Source organism: Hemitrygon akajei, chromosome 8 (genome assembly GCF_048418815.1).
Source record: "Hemitrygon akajei chromosome 8, sHemAka1.3, whole genome shotgun sequence".
Lineage (NCBI taxonomy): Eukaryota > Metazoa > Chordata > Chondrichthyes > Myliobatiformes > Dasyatidae > Hemitrygon > Hemitrygon akajei.
In genome coordinates, this window is record NC_133131.1 from 129,698,788 (window position 1) to 129,722,768 (window position 23,981).

At 42.6% G+C, this 23,981-nt stretch overlaps 1 protein-coding gene across 1 annotated transcript in view; it reads left to right on the forward strand.

Moving 5' to 3' along the window:
* malrd1 (MAM and LDL receptor class A domain containing 1) overlaps nucleotides 1–23,981 on the forward strand; it is a 359,618-nt gene that overhangs the window by 227,926 nt on the left and 107,711 nt on the right. The window lies entirely within an intron of this gene.

The following is a 23,981-nucleotide window of genomic DNA, read 5'->3' on the forward strand; positions in this document are numbered from 1 at the left end:
ACACACACAATGCTGGAGGAACTCAGCAGGTCAGGCAGCATCTATGAAGGTTAATAAACAGTCAAATTTTCAGGCTGAGACTATTCATCAGGACTGGAAAGGAAGGGGGCATTCTGAATTTCTCTATTGCTCCAGCATTTGTGTGTGTTGCTCTGGATTTCTAGCATCTACAGAATCTCTTGTGTTTGCCATTTTATTCTCCTCCTGGATTCCACACTCTCCTACACCTTGGGGCAATTTATAGTCAATTAACCTTTTCAGCATCAAGAAATGAAATTAATTCCATGCACTCCTGTCTCATAGGTACCTTGGAGTTTGGCATATGGGAATCCATTCAGCCTTAAGTTTATAAAACTTATCTTGTACTGCGGCTCACTCTGGGCTCCCCCAATCTCTTTCTCTCTAAGTGACTCTGATTCCCTTTTCCTCTACGTTTCAACCTTGACTCTCTGATACGCTGTTGTGACACTCAACCCATCAGTGAGGCCCTGCTCTACCTGTACCAATGGCCAATGATGATTTCCCTGCATGGGGCCCACACCTAAGGGTCTGATTCCCCAAAATGGAGGATTTACAGCGTTTCTTCTCACTCTAATTCTACCACACTGGGGCATTGTTCTGCAAAGGCAGAGGAAAAGAAAGAGCAACGTTGGTGAATTAAACCTATAAGAACATTGGCTTCTGTATAATAGAGATATGCAGTTACAGCCCTCATGCAAAGTAATCCTTTTCCAGAGGCAGATCAGTATTTTAATAACACCTATATAAGTATGGAGCTGTCAGATAGAGGGAAAAGCTTAGACCAATGGCAAGCACTGCTTCTGCAATGTCAGCAGCGCGACTTTTTCTATTCACTGCTTCATTCACCCTCGCCCTCTACCCCGTGGAGAATGTTTCACTCCATTGCTCAATCCTGTCCTCACCTCCTCACTGCTTCTTCCCCTTTCAGTCTCTATTACTTCCTATCACAGTATTTGTCCTCTCTCTTTCATTCTCCTCACCAATTCTCCCCCATGACTCTTTCATTAAAACACAGGAACATTTTAAAAAAACACAAAGTGATGAAGCTATTCCGTCCCATATGCCTGATCTTCCATTCACTAAGGTGATCACCACCACTTCATGCACTTCAAAATTACCAAGTAAATTTATTATCAAAGGACATGTATGTCACTCTATACAAACTGGAGATTTATTTTCTTGAGGGCATACTCAATAAATCCAATAACCATAGCAGAATCAATGAATGACCACACCAACTGGGCTTACAACCAGTGTGCAAAAGACAACAAACTGCAAATACAAAAAACAAAAGAAATAATAATAAATAAATAAGCAATAAATATCGAGAATATGAGTCCTTGAAAGTGAGCCAATAGATTGTGGGAACTGTTCGGTGATGGGACAAATATCTTTCCTTCGGTCAGTATTAATTTCTTTCCATTTTATTTTCTTTCTGTGATCAATCATTCTCAACTACTTCATGAATAGAAACGGCCTCCCACTCTGCACTCCAGACTTCTTATTATTTATCTGTCACATCTTCTTCAGTGATTTCTTCTTCAAAGAAAACACCCCCAGCCTTTGATTCAATCCTTGTAACTGTAGTTGTTCATTCCAGGAATCATTCTCAGAAGGTCAGCTGGTGACTTATCTATTTTAAGGATAGACATTTGTTCCAATACTTGCTACTAATTCCTAATGTGTGTAGTGTCTCATCTACTTTGTCTTGCGATATTTAGAACCGTGTTCTTTCCTGAGTGAAATTGAAGCATTGCAGATATTTAGAACTAATATTATCCTCAGCATTGTGTAAAAGTGCCCATTTTGACCTTAATAAGTCAAAATCCTCTATGTACTTCCATCTGACAATTTGCATACCCAGAAAATACTTCTGAGGTTCCATTTAGGTTGGTGGTTAATCTTTGTCTTGTATACTCTGCCTCTCTTATTTTACTTTTCACTTCTTTACTGATCCTTTTGTAATCAATCTGGTATTTACAACTCGATCCTTGTAGCCTTGCAACATTTCAGCAGCCATTCTTTCTTTGTATCTTTCTCTGTAGTTTCTTCATCATCCAGGGAGCTGAGGAATTTGTTTGTTTTTCCCTTGTTTCTCATGAAAATGAGCCTTACCTGTACTTGAACAATTTCGTCATTAAGTGGTCAGCTTCTGGTTTCAGTTTACCTGGACCAGATCCATTCTTACCCGACTGAAATTTAGCTTCTTTCACTGGAATATTTTCACTTTGGTTTCCTGCTTCTCCCTTTCTATAGTTAAATCTTCTGTTGTGATAACTAACCTCCTATATTGAGCCTATAATTTGCGTATACAATGTATTTTAAATATTTTCTTTTCAATGAGCTGTAACTTTATTGACATACTATATCAGGGGCAAAGAGAATGGAAAATATGCATTTCTGAGATATTAACTGAAGAGATAGTAATCAAAATTAATTAGGGATTCTCTCTAACACTGGAAAAAATATTAAAATAGCAAAAGGCAAATCATTATTTTCAACAGAAATTTAAAGTGGGCTAGAATCTTCTCGCCAATATTTGGGTATACTTGTATCTCCTTTTGAAAATCGAGGAGAGTTTATTTGAATGATCCTCATGTGTGTTTAAGGTTTTTTTAAATTCTGTCAGCCCACAGTCTCTTGGTAAAAAGTAGATGCAATTAGCTTTTAAAATGTTGTTAACATTTCAACCTCTTCATTTAATCAGCACCTCAGTGCATTTTTAAAAATTAAATCTTGTTCCCTTTTATTGCCAACTAAACAAGACCTAATGGATATTTTTATTGACAAACAATATTTGTTTTTAATTTTACAGCAGTGAAACATTATTTCTGTTTCCTAAAAGTTGGTTTGGCATTTGACAATTAATAAAAAATGGAAATAAATTGTGTACTTCCTTGGAATGAACTGAGACTATACAATATCAGCCAGGAAATTTAGACATCAAATCATAAACTTGCGGGCTGCCCCCAGCTCATCCTTGGGTTGTGTTACTTGTTAACACAAATGACACATTTCAATGTGTGTTTCAATGTGAATGTGATCAATAAATGAATCTGAATCTGATAGTTCATTAATATGATCTGAGTCAAAGGCTGAGAATTTAACTACTGCCATTCATTCTCGCAGGTAAAATCAACACTTACTTGCCAGTGCCCAGTCATTCTGAGAAGGTAGCATGGACAACTCCCATCAGTCTTTACAGGATTCCTATAAAACATGATGGCTTGCTGAGCTAGTTCAGAAGGCCTAGGAAATTACAGTTGAAGTGCCTGTGGATTCTTTAATAATGTAACACAGAAACTTGCAGCATTTGCAAATCTGACTTAAATACTGAAAGTGATGGATTTTTGTAGAAGCTCAGACAGAACCATTCCCTCCCACATCATTCCAACAAATGTGTGAACAAGCAGCAAACATCCCTTTGGACTTCTCTTCCAAATTATTTTCAAATCCAGTTTGTAACCTCTTTGTCAGTTACTTTGGAATGTGTTAATTTTAAATGTGCTTACTTATTTGAAGGAATTCAAAGTTTAAAGTAAAATTTACTATCAGAGTACATACATGTCACCACATACAACCCTGAGGTTCTTTTTCTGCGGGATACTTTGTAAATCTGTAGAACAGTAACTATAAACTGTAAAACAAACTGTGCAAATGCAGATGTAAACTAATAGCAATAATTAGCGGGCATGAAATAGCAATTTAACAGTTTCCTTAAATGTATGTAGCTATCCCTGATGCTTGAGGGGCAGTAACTGTTCTAGAACCTGGTGAAGCGAGTCCTGAGACACTTGTAACTTCTACCTGATGGCAAAAGCCAGAAAAGAGCATAGCCTGGGGAGTGAGGATCTTTGATGATGGATGCTGCAATATTTCATGTAGATGTGCTTAATGGTTGGAAGGGCTTCACCAAGAGGTGGTCGCAGGAGGCGAAGGAACGGTTACAGGATTACCTCACGTCGGTGGACTGGGCTGTGTTCAAGAACTCATCTGAGAATCTGAATGACTGCACCGGGGTTGTTACAGACTTTATTAAAACAGCCGTGGATGAGTGTGACTCCACAAAATCATTCCAATCAGAAGCCCTGGGTGAACAATGAAATCTGGAACCAACTGAGAGTCAGACCAAAGGCATTCAAGTCTAGAGATGAAGAATGCTACAAGAGGTGCAGGTATGATCTCCAGAAAGCCATCTCATGGGCGAGATGGAGGTTCTAAATAGACTGGAATCAATGAGGAGTGCTCAACAGCTGTGGCAGGGCTTGAATGCAGTAACCTCCTGCAAAGCTAAAACTTGCAACACTGGGGACAGCAGGGCTTCACTTCCAGATGAGCTCAATGTCTTCTATGCTCACTTTGACCACCAGAACAGGGGAGAAATTATCACACACTCCCATGTCTCCTGATGATCCTTTGGTCTCTGTATCTGAAGACGGCGTGGGCTGCCTTCAAGAGAGTGAAACCAAGGAAAGCATCTGGTACCTGGTCAAGTACTGAAGACCTGTGCCAACCGACTGGCTGGTGTATTCACAGATATCTTCAGCCTCTCACTCCAGCAGTGTGCTACCCTCCTGCTTCAAGCAGGCGTCAATCATACCTGTGCCCAAGAAGAGCATGGTAACCTGTCTAAATGGCTATTGCCCAGCAGCACTTATATCCACAGTGATGACGTATATTGAGAGGCTGGTGTTGAAGCATATCAGCTCCTGTCTGAATAGTGACTTGGATCCTCTCTAATTTCCGTACTGAAGCAGCAAGTCTACAGCAGGTGCCATCTCACTGGCTCCTCACACAACCCTGGATGCATACGTCAGGATGCTCCTTAATGATTAAAGCTCCGCATTTAACACCATCATCCCCTCAAAACAATAATCTCTCACTCAATGTCAATAAGACCAAGAAACTGATTGCCGACTTCAGGAGAGGGCAACCAGAGGTCCATGAGCCAGTAATCATTAGAGGATCAGAGGTGGAAAGGGTCAGTTACTTTAAATTCCTGGGTGTTACTATCTCAGAGGACCTGTCCTGGACCCATCATATTATTGTGAAGAATTATTGTGCCAGGTCCAGGTTTAGCATATCTCTGGTGAGGAATTACTTACAACTTGACACCGGAGACTTCTGGCGGAGAAGTAGAACTCAGCTGAGGTAAATAAGATCCCATTTCTGGCAAAATATGGTCAACTCAAGACAAGGCAAGTTTAATCTCATATGCACAACTGCAGTGAGTTACAGGTACAGCTGTAAACCTGAGAAGTAGATTAAGACAACAATATAAGTTATATATAAATTGTACAAGACAACAAAGAAAACAAAATCTGTGAAAACCAAACCATTGGTGCAGAATTACTCACAATGAGAAGCAACCATGTAAAGCAAGAAGTGGTTTACAGTGATCTGTTGCTGAAGTAGCTCAAGAACAGGCAGTTAGGGAGAGATCGTGCCCCACCTCCCCCAAAGAGCATGAGCACCAGTGGAGAAACAGTTTATGCACTTGCTGTGGAGCCCCTGATCTCTCACTCATCAAATGTCCATTGCATCCTGAATAGGATCACTGGGTAGAGATAAGAGGCCTTCTATCTGGTAAGCTTCTCCCGGCCTGCTGTCCAGCACCATTGCCTGACTCACTCTGTCTGTTCTCTGCACTGTCCAATGGCTCTACGTACACAGGAGACTCTGGCAGATTCTGGTGCAGCAGGCAAATTTCTAGACAGGATTCTGTGTGTGCAGCTTGGAGCAAGGCTACCTCTCACCCATTCTGCATCATAGCATGGCCATTGACGTTCATCCCATGTGGTCCCTTGGAGTCAGAGTGCACACATGGCCTGTGCTCGTGGTCTTTGAAGAGCACCATGAGTCCATCCAGTTCCTCCTGATTGACTCACCCAACATGCCTCTCATCTTGGGTTACCACTGCCTTTCCATTTATAAACCTTACTTCAACTGATCGTCCGGATCACGGCTAAGCTCAGGACGCACCTGCCACACCACCCTCCTGCAACTTCAGCTGACATCACCCCATAAATCTGTGGAGATGGAGGAAACTCTCAACCTCATCAAACTCCCACAAGAATGCCACAACTTAGCGATTGCCTTCAGTAAATGGGAAGCCAGCACCCTGCCACCTCACACATCACATGACTTGCATGATTGACCTCTTCCCAGGCACCACCCCTTCCCGAAGTCATCTATTCTTCCTCTCTCTTCCTGAGAACCAAGCCATGAATGACTGTATTGCTGAAGCACTGCTTCATTGACCATCGCAGTCCCTTCCCCCCCCCCCCCCCAGCCATTGCAGGATTCTTCTTTGTCAAGAGGGAAAATGGAGGTCCTACTCCTACATTGACTATTGTGGACTGAACAAAATCAACATCAAGAACTGCTACTCTCTCCCATTGAAGGACAGCACATTCAAAACACTCTGTGAGGCCCAGATCTTCACCAAACTGGACCTACGGAGCACATACAACCTGATCCATATCCACCATGGGGATGAGTGGAAGATGGTATTCAAAACATCCACTGGCCAATGCAGATACTTAGTGAAGCCTTTCAGCCTTTCCGATAGTCCAGCCATTTTACAAATCTTCATCAACAAGATCCTCTGTGACTTGCTACACAGATATGTGTTATCTACACCAATGACATCCTCCTGATCTCCAATGATCCCCAAGATTGTGCTTATCAAATCCATTCGTCCTTCACCATCTCCTTGAAAAGTAGCTATAGTGCAAGTTAGAAAAATGGCAGCACCACAGCCTAGTCAGTTCCTTCCTGGGTTATGTCCTGTTACCCCAAAGCATGACTATGGACCCAGAGAAAGTGCATGCTGTCATTGATTGGCCCTGACTGTGCTCCCTTAAACAGCTCCTACGTTTCTTGGGCTTCCACAATCTTTATCGCTGTTTCATCAGGAACTACAGCCAAATCACTGCTCCTCTCACCTCCCTCGCCAAGTCACCTACTTCACGGATAACCTGGTCTGCTGCCATGGACTATGCTTTCGAGGAGCCCAAGAGATGCTTCACGACCACTTCCATTCTCTGCCACCTGAAGCCCTACAAAACTTTTGTGATGGAGATGGATGCATCTGATTTGGGCACTGCAGCTACCCCCTCCCAGCAGGGACATGATAGGAAGACATATCATTGTGCCTTCTTCCCATGCAAGTTCAGCACCGTTATGAAGTAGAGGACAGGGAAGTAATAAGTGGGAGTAATAGAGGCATTGGATAATGGGGAACCCGCAGCCATTCCTGATCTGCTTTGAGCCTCATATCCATTCTACAGACCCACCAACTCAACCCATGTCAAACACACTGGGCCCTTTTCATCGAGTAATTCAACTTCACCATCTCTAATTGACCTGGCTCCAAGAACACCAAGACAGATGCCCTATCACAACAGTTCAAACCAGTGGAAATGCAGATTAAACCTCAGCCCTATCCTTGCAGATTCTTGACTGGGACCTTGAGAACAAGATCTGCTAGGCCCTACAGCACAAGCCTGCTCCAGCTGACACACCTAACAACTGCAAGCATGTGCTCTGAGGCACTCTAGTGGGTTTGCTCCTCACTATCCAAGTGCATGATGGATTCTAGATTCTCTAAAATGCCAGCTCTGGTGGATCACCATAATCGTAGATGTACGTCATTTTGTTGCTACCTGCACTCAATGGCTCCATCCAGCAGTTCTCTGAGTTCCTGCGGCCCCTACTGGTTCCTTGGCACCATGGTCCCACATCGCTATGGATTTCATCAGGGATTTGTCACCTTCCAATGATCCTGACAGTGGTGGGCTGGTTCTCCATGGCAACCCACTTCACTACCCTTCCCAAACTTCCGTCGGCTACTAAGACGTCGGACCTGGCTCTCCAACACATAGTTTGTCTCCAGGGTTTCCCTCAGGATACTATGCCAGAACAGGGCCCATGATTAAACTCCTTCTTCTGATGAGCCTACTGCTCCCTCAGTGAATTTGAACTCCACTTTCATCTTGGATTCAACGCTCATCGAAGAGTTCCACCAGATCATCCTGAACCAATGGGTGCTGGCTATAGGATTGGCAGGGGGGTCCTGCACAGGCAGGTACCTCCAAATCTCCACCCAGATAACAGGAGTTAAATGCAATTGCTTTCCAACTCATCACCTGCAACCTATTTAAACCCATCTCTAATCCATAGTCATTTGTTCGCCCATCAAACCAGCCAGACTCAATCAGTTGCTCTAACCTTGTTGCTTTGTCATTTTAAGTATCTGTTCTCTCTTGTCTTTGTGACCCCTTATGTCTTGTTAATTTAGAGTTTATTTGTAAAGTACTGTGCTGTACTATTCTATATTCTATTATAACCATATAACCATATAACAATTACAGCATGGAGACAGGCTATCTTGGCCCTTCTAGTCCGTGCCGAACGCTTACTCTCACCTAGTCCCACCTACCTGCACTCAGCCCATAACCCTCCATTCCTTTCCTGTCCATATACCTATCCAATTTTTTTTAAATGACAAAATCGAACCTGCTTGTACTGCTCTGCTTTTAGGTCAAGCCTCCTCTTCATTTCCTGACACTGAATAGTGGGAATCCCTGATGAAAGAGGTTGGCTTCTTGAGGCAGTGCCTCATGTGGGTGCTTTCAATGATTACAGTTATGGTTAGCTATTTAGGACCTTTTATATTTGTTCTGAATCTCTATTCACCATTATCTACAATCAGAATGCTGAATCAGTGTCTCCATCATGAATAGTAGTTGATTCACTTCATTTAAACCTAAAGGATGAAGCTATGTCCAAAAGATTAGTATCTGAAATGAAATGACAAAGGAGTAAGGAATGCTGTGGTTTCAAATATTGTATTTATTGATCTGGAGCTAAATTTCATCCGATGCCAATGTTAGTTCTATTGATCTGGTTTGAAGGTCAAAGCTATATCTATCATTTTTTCCCTTCTCTACTAACACAATCAAATTGATTCTGTCAACGATGGCATATTAGCAATATGTGTAAGGGAGGTCAATTTGACTGCTGAGGCTCCACCAGCCGAGATGAAATTTACATAGATTTTTCTAATTGTATTTGAAAACTTTAGGTAGTTTGGTATTAACAATATATCTAACTTCTGTTGTCATTGCCAAGTAAAACCAACCATATAATAATATGCACAATTCTACATTCATAAGAAACATTTAAAGAAGCAATTGCATTTAGTTTTTGAATTGGAAAGATGTAATAAATTAAATTTTAAATTTCTCTGAGGGTAATACTATGTATTGTAATTCTATTTAGGAAAAGCTGCACAACTCTCAATATTTTGAGTGAAAAGGTTTAAAAGTGAATTTATTGAAACAACTCTTATTGACATAATTTTGAAGCACCAAAGCAGCAGGTAATAGCTTAAGTGTAATAGCTTAAGAGGCAAAGTTGGAGTCAATAGCATCTGTGAGATAAAGAACATCTGAAGTAGGAGGAGGTGTTGTGATGGAAATGAAACATATCCTTTGGGTCTCAAAGGCAAGGGCTCTGGACACACAGTTTTAATTATAATGAGTTTATTTACAAGAGGAGAAGAGTTGGGAACAACACAAGTGGCTACAATATTTGCACAAACATGCTTAGAATAAACAAACATGGGAAAAGTCAGGTCAGCAGTACAATACACGGGAGAATGGTGTAGGGACAGAGTACAGGTACACATACAAGCACGGGAAAAGTAACTACGAAACCTCCACCCCTTGACTAAGAGCAGGCATGGCTCTCTGCTACAGGGACAACCGTAAACGCTTCCACAACCCTATTCAATGCACAGCTCACCACATGTCTCCTGCGCTGTTCTGCAGTCTTCAGCCTGGAATGAAGTGGGGTGGTCCCTCAAGGATGGCAAAAAAGAGAACGAGCCAAGCGCGTGTAGCACACTTTATAGGTCAGGGGGCTGGAGGGTCCAGCCCAGGTGATTCACCGGGGGGGGGCCAACGGCTTGGTGCTAGACGGGTTAATCCAATTAAGGAGACCAATGGTTAAGTGTGAATTGATTAGTTGGGAGGGGTAAAATGTTGACTGGCATGTGGTGTGCCTTCTGATCAGGTGAGAGCAGTGCTGTCAATTGTAAGTTGGATTGTAAACAAGGTGGGAGAGCCGAAACCTGATTGGATGAGGACTAACCAATCAGGAGGGACAGACTCTGGGTGATAAATGCCACCGGACTAGGCATGCCCAGGCATCATCCCTTAAGAAGATGGCAGAGTTTGTCAATAAAACATTGGTTATAATTGATATCTGTACCTGTCAGGAAGCCCAAGAAGAGTTTATTCAAGATTATCTCCCTTTCTTTTAAACTCATGTAATGCTTACGCGATCGGCTGGTGTATGTCTAGGGGAAAATTCGTCCACCTGCCAAACCGCGCCTCCCGTATACGTGGATGCTGTGAAATGCACACTGATAGAAACTCGCACACACAATATCAAACCACACATCATGTACGTTTACAGAGTACACTTCATAAATCTTACTAGAACTAAGTGATTAATAGTGATACAGTATATATGAAAGGAAAGAAAGGGAAGAAAAGAAAAGGCGCCAGAACTTATCAGGGTTCAGTCCATTAGTGCACAATCGTTGGAGCTCAACCATCGAAGTCTTCGGTCCACTATTCGATCTTCTCCGACCTCCATGACCCACACGTCTAGGACCACCCTCGGTGGTCGACCAGTAGCGCCTCTAGCACCATCCACCTTCCTCGCGATCTCCTCTCCAACTCCACAAAACTCCACGAAACCACAGCTCGCCAACCCACAAGAGAGAATAACATCTATCCCAATTTGTTAATGAATGAATACAAATCCCATTATCAGTATCATAACCCAAACAAGCTACAAGAGAAAGCACTCTCTCTCCAGTTAGCATAACAAAGAAGCATTTTTACTTCTAACAAATAAAGAAGCCATTTTGATTAACATACGCAGTAACATAAGAAACCCTTTACACTCAAGACAGCACAGATCCAGTCTGCTTAACCTCTCCTCCAAGGGTAAACTTATTGCAGCATCTAGCCTGTAGCTGACTCCAAACCTACAACAACACAACTGACTCTTCACTGCCCTCTGAAACAGTTTACCTGCTGAAGCTCTTACATTCTGTTTCCATGTTTTTTCACCAATACAACCCTCATTTTTTTTAAAATCAATGCTTTAGTTCCTTCTTTCCGAATAGGTTATGCAGGAAAACATAGAAATCCAAATTAATGTCCTCTGCACATGCACGTACTTGTCAGTACATAAGGAGGTGGGTTGGAGAAACAGGTTAGAGCATACACAAGCAAGTATATGAAGCAACTGCAGTCACGATGTCAGTCAGCAGGCTGCATGATTTGACAGCAGGACATCATCTGCAGACCCATTGAAATACGACAGTCTCCAGGGAGTGCACAAGCTCTGCGATGGTGAACCCTTAGGGTGTGTGACCTCCTCTGAGGAGGTGTTGCCATCTTATTCCTGCTGTACATCTTGGGTGACAGGTGAAGGCCCGGGGGTGGGAGATTAAGGGTGTAAATTAGAACTGTCAATGGAATAATGTTTGTTTCCATTGTGCACTTAGTCATTTTTCAATTGTGACTGACTTCTTGTCTACGTGGGTGCTGTGTGCAGTGTCTTGACTGAGTATTAAACTTCACATTTCATATTTATTTATTACAACATGTACATTGGAACACGCAGTGAAATGTGTTGTTTGTGATAAAGCAAGGATGTGCTGGGGAGAGCCCTCAAGTATAACCACACATTCTGGTGCCACTTGGTCACTTGTTGTGAAGAATGGGTGAACCCAAACACAGGACACTGACACGGAGGTAGACTAATCTGAACAGTGTTTATTAATGGTTGCAGGGAAGGCTGGAGAGTGAGGACTAGGCAGAGGAAAGCAGAGGAGTGAGTGAGGCTTGACCGGGAATCGAACCCGGGTTGCTGCGGTGAGAGCGTGGTGTTTAACCACTGAACCCATGGAGAGTGTAGGCGGGCGGCGGGATGAGGCAGAGCAAGGATGCAGACAGGGGTGTGAGCGCGGCTGGAGGAGACCGGCAGGCAGGGGGATGAACGGGAAGGCAGGAGGCAGGCAATGCCCCTAGTAACCCGGAGCAACAGAGTTACCACAGGCAAACAACAGCACAGAAACAAAACTTAGAATACACATTTCTCAGTGGCCTAGAACATGAACAGCCACACTGGCTGAAGCAACGACCTGGCAATGAGTGGATGGAAAGCCAGGGTATTTATACTGCAGGTTAGCTGAGATTCAGGTGCATCGCAATCAGGAAGCCCGGGAGAACAAAAGGAACTTCACACACACACACAGATGGGAGCAGGAGAAACGCAGGGAAAAGGGAATTAGGAGAACATGAGGAATAAATGGGAGGGACTGCCGGGACCGTGATATCACTATATTCAGCAGAAGCACGCAAGCAACAGCACCAACAACAACAAAATGACAACAGGAAACAAGCAATCACAGGAGGCAAGCCCCTTTCTCATCCTCTACCCACCCACACACTCTCACATACAGACAGGATTCCAACCCCAGGACAGGCTGCCTCGGGTGTACAACCTCCAGTCTTGGCGCCAGAACCTCAGACTCGCGTAGTGGGCCTCAAACCTCCGGACAAGCCAACCACCAGGCCAACGAGTTCAGAAGTCACTGACTTTGGTCTACAACCTCCAGACTCACTGACCTTTGGACCTCAACATCGGCTTTGTCCTCTGGACTTATGGGATTTTGAGTACTGGGCCTGGACTCACAGACCTATGGGAATTTTGTCACAAGTTGGATGCAAGGTACCCAGCTCTCCCCTGCACTCTCCCATGTTAATTCTTTTCTGGCATTTCTTCCTCTTTGGGTACAAGAAATAAAATAGTTAAGAGGGCCACCTTTGACAGCTGCAATCTGGAGCAAGAAACAGTCTGCTGGAGCAGCATCTGTGGGAGGAAGAGAACTGTTGATGTTTTGGGTCAAAATCCTGTCATAGAGTCACAGAGTCTTGCAGCATGCTCTCAGCCTTACTCGTCCACGCTGACTGCACTGCCCAGCAACCTAGTCCCATCTGCCTGTGGCCCATTAAAACTCCACCACCCATGTACTTCTGCACGTCCCTCAGCCATTATTTCTGGCAGATCTTCCCAAATACAAACCACCCATTGCGTGAAGAAACTGGCCCTTTTAAATCTGCCTCTGATCTTGGTGATGCAGGGCTTCAACCCAAACTGTTGCCAGTTTGTTTCCTCCCACAGATGCTGCTGAACCAGTTGAATTCCTCCAGCAGTTTATTTGTTGCACATTAGATTGGATGTCTTTTACCCATGCTCTGAATAGTGAGGGAGAGGACCTTTGGATGGGACTAGATGGATGGAGAGCATTTGTTGAGGGTGAGAATGAAGTAAAACACCAGAGGGTTTACAGTGCTTAATGGTGTTATGCAACTGGGCAGTTGTACTGAAATGATATGCTAGATTGAATTTGCAAGGAACTGGCATGATTCCCAGTTAAATGTGTTGATACCATTTCTTTGTTTTTGATCTTTGAATCCAGAGAAATATTTTGTGTATTTATTCTAAAAGTATGGGATTATGCTTGCCCACTTAAGTAACTCCATCAACCTATTATTTTCTGGTCTCACTAGATGCCACGTACCTCCCATTTGCAGGCATTTACAGCTCCACAAACATCAAAAGGTGCACAGTAGAAACAAGGGACATTTATACAGCACTTGCAGTCAGCAGGTCAGCAAAGAACCCTCATGCCATACTTGCATTCTCTTATGTTATTCAGACAAATGCAGAAGCATTCTTATTTCTTGCTGACAACGAAGCATGAAATAAACTTAACTAATGGAGATTACTATCATTGCCACTCAACATAATTGTCAGAGCAACTCCCACAAACTAAACTAACACAGTGACTGGGCTAAACACGTTCTGATAAACACAATGCAGAAAATACTTACAGTTTGCTGGTAACTTCCACAACACAATCATACACATTAACTCCACCATAACTTAGCTTCCAACCTCCAAGCAGTTTCATGGGACATTAAGGCCATAAGATAGAGGAGCAGAATTAGGTCATTTACCCCATTGATTCTGCTCTGCCATTTCATCATGGCTAATCCAATTTCCCTCTCAGCCTCAATCTCCTGTCTTCTCCCCATATCCCTTCATGCCCTGACCAATCAAAAGTCTATCAGCCTCTGCCTTAAATATACATAAAGGCCTGGCTTCCACAGCTGCCTGAGCAATAGACTCCCATCTTTTACTCAGAGAAGAGTAAGATGTATTTCTTTAATTTAAAAATAAACTTAATTCATAAAAAAAATATATCCAACAAAAACAAAACCGTATGTGGCTTTTCTGCATTCATGGTGTCATCCAACGAACAAAGAACATTAAAGTGCATTACAGGCCCTTTTAGATCAATCTAATCGTTCCCTCCATTTTTCTATCATTTATATGCCAATCTGAGAGTTTCTTAAATGTTGCTAATGTATCTGCCTCCTCATCCAGTTTATACATCCATATATTGGTAAGTACACACATTCAGTGTGTCACCGAACCAATACAATATTCCACATGTGTTCATGTGGTCACTAAACAATACATCCAACAAGTGCGTGTAGTCCTTAACACAGGGCCCTGTCCCTTTGTGTCTAGTAAGGACAGGATGTTAGGTTGCAGTCCTTTGTCAAAAAGCCTTGACATTGGTGGCAGAAACCTTCAGTGTGTCTCTTTTTTTACTCCCTTTTTCTCTCTCTGTTCCTCTCACAATAACTCCTTGCCTGCTCTCCATCTTCCTCTACTGTTCCCCTCCCCCTTTCTTTCTCCCTAGGCCTTCTGTCCAATGATCCTCCCCCTTCTCCAGCTCTGCATCCCTTTTGCCAATCAACTTTCCAGCTCTTAGCTTCATCCCTGCCCCTCCTGTCTTCTCCTATCATTTCAGATCTCCCCCTCCCCCCTCCACTTTCAAATCTCTTACTATCTCTTCTTTCAGTTAGTCTTGACTAAGGGTCTCGGCCCAAAATGTCAACTGTACTCCTTCCTATAGATGCTGCCTGGCCTGCTGCGTTCCACCAGCATTTTGTGTGTGTTGCTTGAATTTCCAGCATCTGCAGATTTTCTCATGTTTGTTGTCTCTTATCACTTGCTCCTGTAATGAGGAAAGTGCCATTTGGCAACATTCACTTAAACGTTGTATTGGCAGACCAATATACAGTACATCAGGTACTGCAAATTTTTTTTAAATTTCAAAAATAAACTTTATGCATAACATATACGCAAGAAATACAAAAAGAATTGCAGGGCCTTCTTTACATCCATTGTCTCATTTAGTCTATATATTCACAGTGTTAATGGATCTACATGTGTAGCATCAGCACAATCTCCATACAGAGAACCATTGTTAATCATGTGACCTTCTTGGACAGAACAAACTACATGTATTTGAGAGGCTTTTACACAGAACTTAGCTCCTCAATGTTTAATGGTAGCAAGACTTTAGGCTGCAGACCTGGATGTGCCTTTGGGCAGTATTCACTTAGTCATCTTGTAGTACTGGAAGGCTGACAAGTTTTTGGCAGGCCGAAGTGCATCTTTAACTGAATTGATGATCTCTCGGCGATAGCTGATCTTTGTTTCCATATGCTTCCCAGAGCCATAGATCAGAAAGAGTCCGAGGACACTGCAGATGCTTGACTCTGGTGCAATACAGAAACTGTGCGTTTCAACCTGAAATAGAAACATAGAACATAGAAGCATAGAAAATCTAAAGCACAATATAGGCCCTTCGGCCCATAATGCTGTGCCGAATGTGTACTTACTTTAGAAATTACCTAGGGTTACCCATATCCCTCTATTTTTCTATGCTCCATGTACCTATCCAGGAGTCTCTTAAAAGACCCTGTTGTATCGACCTCCACCAGCAGCCCATTCCACATGCTCACCACCCTGCATAAAAAACTTACACCTGACATCTTCAAGCACCTTAAAACTGTGCCCTCTCATGATAGCCATTTCAGCCCTGAGAAGAATGCCTCTGACTATCCACACGATCAATGCCTCTCATCATCTTATACACCTCTATCAGGTCACCTCTCATTCTCAGTCACTCCAAGGAGAAAAGACCGAGTTCACTCAACCTATTCTCATAAGGCATGCTCCCCAATCCAGGCAACATCCTTGTAAATCTCCTCTGCACCCTTTCTATAGTTTCCACATTCTTCCTGTAGTGATGTGACCAGAACTGAGCACAGTACTCCAAATGGGGTCTGACCAGGGTCCTGTATAGCTGTAACATTATCTGTTGGCTCTTAAACTCAATCCCATGGTTGATGAAGACCAATACACTGTATGCCTTCTTAACCACAGAGTCAGCCTGTGTAGCTGCTTTGAGCATCCTATGGACTTGGACGCCAAGATCTGTCTGATCCTCCACACTGCCAAGAGTCATCATTAATACTATATTTTTCCATCATATTTAACCTACCAAGATGAACCACCTCACACTTATCTGCCACTTCTCAGCCCAGTTTTGCATCCTATCAATGTCCCGCTGTAACCTCTGACAGCCCTCCACACTATCCACAACACCCCCAACATTTGTGTCATCAGCAAATTTACTAACTCATCCCTCCACTTCCTCATCCAGGTCATTTATAAAAATCACAAAGAGAAAGGGTCCCAGAACAGATCCCTGAGGCACACCACTGGTACCACCTCCATATAGAATATGACCCCTCTACAACCACTCTTCTGTGGACAAGCCAGTTCTGGATCCACAAAACAATTTCCCCTTGGATCTCATGCCTCCTTACTTTCTCAATAAGCATATCATGGGGTACCTTATCAAATGCCTTGCTGATATCCATAAACACTACATCTACTACTCTACTTTCATCAACGTGTTTAGTCACATCCTCAAAAAATTCAATCAGGCTCATAAGGCATGACCTGCCTTTGACAAAGCCATACTGCCTACTCCTAATCATATTATACCTCTCCAAATATTCATAAATCCTGCCTCTCAGGATCTTTTCCACCAACCACTGAATTAAGACTCACTGGTCTATAATTTCCTGGGCTGACTCTACTCCCTTTCTTGAATAAGGGAACAACATCTGCAACCCTCCAATTCTCCGGAACCTCTCACGTCCCCATTGATGTTGCAAAGATTATCACCAGAGGCTCAGTAATCTCCTCCCTTGCTTCCCACAGTAGCCTGTCCCAGAGACATATCAAGTTTGATGCTTTCCGAAAGCTCCAGCACATCCTCTTTCTTAATGTCTACATGCTCAAGCTTTTCAATCTGCCGTAAGCCATCCCTACAATCGCCAAGAGCCTTTTCCATAGTGGATACTGAAGCAAAGTATTCATTAAGTACCTCTGCTGTCCCCTCTGGTTCCATACACACCTCCCCACTGTCACACTTGATAGGTCCTATTCTCTCACGCCTTATATTCTTGCTCTTCACATACTTGTAGAATGCGTTGGGGTTTTCCTTAATCCTGCTTGCCAAAACCTTCTCATGGCCCCTTCTGGCTCTCATAATTTCATTCTTCAGCTACTTCCTGCTAGCCTTATAATCTTCTAGATCTCCATCATTACCTAGTTTTTGAACCTTTCATAAGCTTTTCTTTTCTTCTTGACTAGATTTTCAACAGGCTTTGTACACCACGATTCCTGTACCCTACCATCCTTTTCCTGTCTCATTGGAACTTACCTGTGCAGAAAGTCACACAAATATCCCCTGTATATTTGCCACATTTCTGCCATATATTTCCCTGAGAACATTTGTACCAAGGTCCTGCCTGATAGCTTCATATCTCCCCTTACTCTAATTAAATGCTTTCTTAACTTGTCTGTTCCTATCGCACTCCAATGTTATGGTAAAGGAGATAGACTTGTGATCACTATCTCCAAAATGAGAGATCTGACACCTGACCATGTTCATTTCCCAATGCCAGATCATGTACAGCCTCCCCTCTTGTAGGCTTATCTATATATTGTGTCAGGAAACCTTCCGAAACACACCTAACAACCTCCACCCCATCTAAACCCCTTGCCAATCATTATTTGGGAAATTAAAATCTCCCACCACAACAATCCTGTTATACACCTTTCCAGAATCCATCTCCCTACCTGCTCCTCGATGTCCTTGTTACTATTGGGTGGTCTATAGAAAAAACCCAGTAGAGTTATTGACCCCTTCCTGTTCCTAACTTCCACCCACAGAGACTCTGTAGACAATCCCTCCATGACTGCTTCCTTTTCTGCAGCTGTGACTCTATCTCTTATCAACAGTGTCATACCCCTACCTCTTTTGTCTTCCTGTCCTAGCCTAGCACTCTAAGTAACCATTTCTGCCCCTGATCGATCCAAGTCTCTGTAAAGGCCACAACGTCATAGCCTCAAGTACTGATCCACGCTCTAAGCTCATCTGGTTTGTTCATGATGCTTCTTGCATTAATATAGACACATATCAAACTATCGGTCTGAGCACCTCCCTTCTCTATCACCTACCTGTCCTCCCTCTCGCACTATCTCTAAATCTTCAACAGCCCGTTCCCCCATCTCTTCAGTTCCCACTGAACCTCAACAAATCATTTCTTCCTGCTTAACCAGCTTGAGTTCTTTCGGCCTGTTGATTGTTTCTCTCTTCAGAGTTCCTTTGCATATGCACAGACCACAAAGAGGTGGTAATTGGTCTTGTCCTCATTGAGACATCCTGAAGGCCATTTCTGTTTGGAGTGAGACTCCAAATGACTAGGAAGGATGTGATGGGGTGGGTCCCTCTCACTGCCAGCCAAGTGAGGTCCTAGTGCTTGTTTGTTGTTTCAACAGTCTACTCAGGGAACCATCCCACAGAATCCATTGTGCCTTTGGCCCACAGTGCTTGCAGGACATTCCACGCTTAACACTTTCTGATGACTTGTGGTCAAACATGATTATCCAGAAGAGCTTTTCCACAAATGGTAGGAGTTTCCACGAATGTTTCAGTAGTGCCCAACTGAACAGGAAGGCAATGGAGTTTCCCATCCTGTGCAATACCGGGGATAGGCCACAGCACATACCGACATTTGGTGGGCACCAAGATAGGGGCCATGATATGGGTTCTCAAATTCCCCCTCCCTCCAATTGCTTGGAGAGTTTTGTACCATGACACATTCAACTTGGATGCCAGATGAAATACAAACTGTCTTGAGTATCTGCAATGGTGAAGGAGCTAGCTATGTGCCACACTATGTACTACAACACTGAGAGCACCTTGTACCTGATGACCAGTTTCTTGCCAGTCATCAAGAGGGAGTACTACTCCCACAGTCCCAGTTTCCCTTTAATTGTGCCTATCCTCTCCATCCAATTTTTGTTACATTCCTTTGTCCCAGCACCTCAGGGCGCTTAATGGGTGCTTGATGGAGAAGGGGATGCTGGGTCAGTCTGGCCAGTTGTTGAAAAAACGGCCTCTCTCTTCCTGTGCTTGTCTGTGGCATTGAGGCCAACTCACACTGGTTACAGATGCTAATCAATCTGCAGACTGACCTTGGATCCCATCGGAAGAGGGCAATGTCATCCATGGACAGTGAGGCATTGATTTTACCTAAAAAATAAGTAATTCCATTGTCCTGAGCATTTTTTGTTCTTCTAATCCCATATTCTATCTATTGTTTTTATTTATTAGGACTTGGCAGACCACATATAAAGCAAAACCTGATCCCAGGCCACTGTCTCCATCAATTGTCTCTGATTGGCAATGAATTAGCTTGCAAAGTATTTTTCATGAATATCTAACAAGAATCAAAATACAGGCTTATTAAATGCAAAGCATGTCCCTGCATATTAAAGGAAATGAAATGTGCTGCATGAATAATTGTGTAATTTGGAGCCCATAATAATGTTGGGAGTTTGTGCTGAAAAGATTGTGGTGGAGATGTATCATGCTGCGAATAACAAAAATAAGCAACTTTATTATTCCTCATGATGATACATGCATAATGCCATGCCTCATGACACTGAAATCCTTTTTAATTAGTGTCAAAATATTCCTGGTCAGCAGAATATCCTTGGCAGCGTAGGGAATTTATCGTACCTCATCTTCCTCTTGACCATGGGAGTAAAGTTATAAAAGGACTGTCATTAACTCACATTGCACTGGAGACACTGAGCAGCAAGAGACAGCATTGCCAGGCGTGTGTTGCAGGGTGCCACCCATCCTGACAATAACCTATCATCAAATACACCTCAGATTTTGCAGGATGTCAGCCAAGGAATCAGAGCGGGTATGAGATGAATGTCTTATAGCTGGCACAATGTGTTTATTCTTGCCTAGATACAGCACACTTGAAGAGAATAAGGAGTAGATAAAAAGTCATATGAAAGTAATTGCGAAGAACAAGCTAGCTGCTAGAGGAACTCGGCAGGCCAGGCAGCATCTGTGGAGAGAAATGAACAGGCAGTATTTTGGGTCAACACTATTCATCTAGAATAAGGAATAGATGCCATGGTTTATATGCTCAGAAATCCTGCAGTAAAGGTTATTTTAAAGTTTTTTTGCCATGAGATTACTATGCTCCCATCTGCAAGTATGACATTTAGAGATGGATTTCAAATTTTCTGTCTTTGTGATATTGCCATGGATCGCAGGCAAAAAAATAAAAAGCCTCTGAGGACTAATCGGCGCTCTGGAGGTGGCTGCAATTAATAGTGTCACTGACAGGGTATTCACAAGGGATTTCAAAACATGAAGATGTAGACAAGGTTTTCTTTCAACCCACATTGTCCATTAAGAAAGCCACTTTGTTATACACATTGTCAAGCTATTTGAACATCTCAGGCAGTGTTTAATCACTCACAGCTGATTGTGTGTTGATTAAAGATATTGCTCAATTCATCATGCACATTGAAGTACATCCTAAACTTCAGCAGTGACAAGACACGTGTAGAAGCTTACTTGGATTGTGGGCTCCAAGCAAATTCACTTTTTGGTAATATACAGTTACACATCTTTTGTTACTGTATTTAATGGTTGCCTTGTAATAATATTCCATCATTCAAACACATTGCAGCTAACTCCAGAATCCGACTGTTAGCCATCATCTGTATAGATTCAGTTAGGGTATCATGGAAAAGTTCCAGCATGACCTTTCTCTATCCCAATGAATAGCAAGTTAATGGAAGTTTTGATAACTGGGTCAGCAGCTGGCCAGCCTTTTGCATTACTCTTTGTGCAATTGTTCAGGTTTTAAAATCTGTCTGAGTTAAACACAGAGAAATGAGAATTGAACAGTGATTTCAAATATCTCTGCAGTTACTCCCCTGTAAACTAATCTAATATTCCTTGATCTTTTGGAAAGAATAAATACAGCCTAACAAAAGCGTGGTTATGAAATACCTGAAGGTGGATTCTGAATTTTCCTGAGGTTCAAGATAAATCATTAGCCCACTTCTTTGTACTAAAAATAGTACAGTGGATACTCATGTGAGAAGCTGTCTGCAATTTGTATTTATTTCTAGTATGATTTCAAATGAAACAATTAAATCGGGTATCAATATTATAACAGAGACATTCAGTACATACCAAAATTATAGACTGGCTGTTTGCCTTCCATATTTCCATATTTTAGCTATTTCACCAAAGTGGTTCAGGATATAAATAGATCTACTATTGAATTTGAAAACAGGGATTATTTCCAGAAGTCAAATATATTCACGTGATGGACTATTTTTAAAATAAAAATGTCACAGACCTGACAATGATGAAAGCTGTTCTGGTTTGTGGACCCGGTTGACCAGGATACAAGCTCTCCGACTTGCTTCAAAATTAGCAGCTGGTTTCTCAAGCCTTTGGCAATTAATTTACAAAGATATAGTAGGAGATTTCAGCAAATAGCATATAACATAATTAGCTCTGGTTCCTAGATAACCTTTAGGCTAATTGGCCTTAAGTCTTGTTCTTCATTCTGTTCTGGTTTAATAAACCTCTAAATGTCTACTATGTATATTAACTAGTATTTTCCTTGTTACCATTTAATGTCCAGGTACGATGATTTGTATCCTTGGTTTGTCCCAGCAATTGAAAACTAAATAAATGCTCTTAGTAATTACTTCTCCCTTTTTGGCCAAGGGTGTGTTCGTTTTTGTGAACAACGCCACTGTGGCCATCACTTACTATGCGGTAGAAGACATGTGGGTTGTTGCTCAAGGTTACAGGAATCTGGTTGGAATGTTTTGAAATTACATTCTAGTTTTCATGGGGCAAATTACTGAATGCAAAATTGGAAAAACAAATAAATAATATCAATATTTAAAGATCACTTGTTACAAACCATCACATTCTTGTTTTTCGGAATCACCAGGGATGAATTGGCTAGACCTTGAAACTAGGCTGAGGATCGAGGCATGAGATTAATCTGTGCACATTCATTGTGTTGTAGGCAGGACAATTAACTGGTGCTGCATTCTCTTTAAAGTAATTGCTCTGTGCAGTTTAGTGTTCCCCACACTGCCTTGTCTGACACACATCTGCAGGGCTTCTGCATTTCAACTGGCAGTCCTATTTAAAGGCAAACTGCACTTTTAAAAGGGCAGGAAAATTAGAAATTAAGGGACTTTTTTTTAAAGTCAATCTGAACTATGATCTCATCAGTGCTTCCTGAATTTGTGGGAGCATGACATCATTGTTAACAGACAATGTACACGAGGTCTTGATGGGAAAGTCTTCTGCATCTGCAGTAAGCAGGATGCATTCCAGACATGCAAAAAAAAAAGCTGGATGAACTCAGCAGGTCGGGCAGCATCCGTTGAAAGAAGCAGTCAACGTTTCGGGTCGAGACCCTTCCAGACATGCATCCACTAGTGAATCTCCGCAGCTCTATTTGAGCTACGTTGATGACTGCAATAGTGGTATTCCAACTCTCAAGCTGAGCTCATCTATTTCATCAACATTGCCTACAACATTCATTCTACTCCTATATTCACTAGGTCCATTTCTGACCTCTTTGTTCCCTTTTTGATTTCTTCGTCTCTACCCCTGGGGACAGACTGTCTACCATTATCTTTTATGAACCTACTGAGTCTCACAGTCATCTTGACTATACTTATTCCCATGTTGTCTCCTGTAAAAATGTTATTCCCTTTTCACAGAGTCTTTGTCTCCACCACATCTGTTCCCCAGATGAGGCTATCCTTTCCAGAACATCAGAGATGTCCTTCTTCAAAGAATAGGGTTTCCCTTCCTCCACCATTGATTCCCTCACCCACACCACCTCCATTTTCTGGACATCTGCCCTCAGCCTTCTTCCTGACACCTTAACAGGGATAGAGTTCCACTAGTTATCTACATGATCCTCCACATCCAGCACATCATTCTCTGTAGCATCCACTATCTTCAACGAGGTCCAGCCACCAAACACATCTTCAACCCTCCACACTTAGTTTTCTGCAGGGATTGTGATTCCTGATGCACCATCAATAACTCACGCTGAGACTTAGGAAGTGAGATATCGGCTTTTATTGACTGGAAGAACAACACTACATCCTGGGAAAATGAGGGAGAGCAGCAGACCACAGTCGCCTTTATACAGGGGTCTGTGGGAGGAGCCACAGGAGCAGTCAGACAGGTATATCTAGTTCACCACAATTCCCTTGTCCATGTGTCCCTCCACATTAATCTCCCTCCTGGCACTTACCCCTACAAGCGGAAGAAGTGCTACATCTGCCCATTCACTTTCTCCCTCACCTACATTCTGGGCCCAAAACAGACCTTCCAGGTGAGGCAACACTTCACCTTCAAGTCTGTGGGAGTCTGCTACTGTATCCAGTGTGCCTGATGCAGCCTTCTCTGCCTTGGTGACACCTGACTTAAATTCGGGACTTCTTTGTTGAGCAAGATTTTCCGGTGGCCAACCATTTTAATTCCAATCCTTATTTCTATT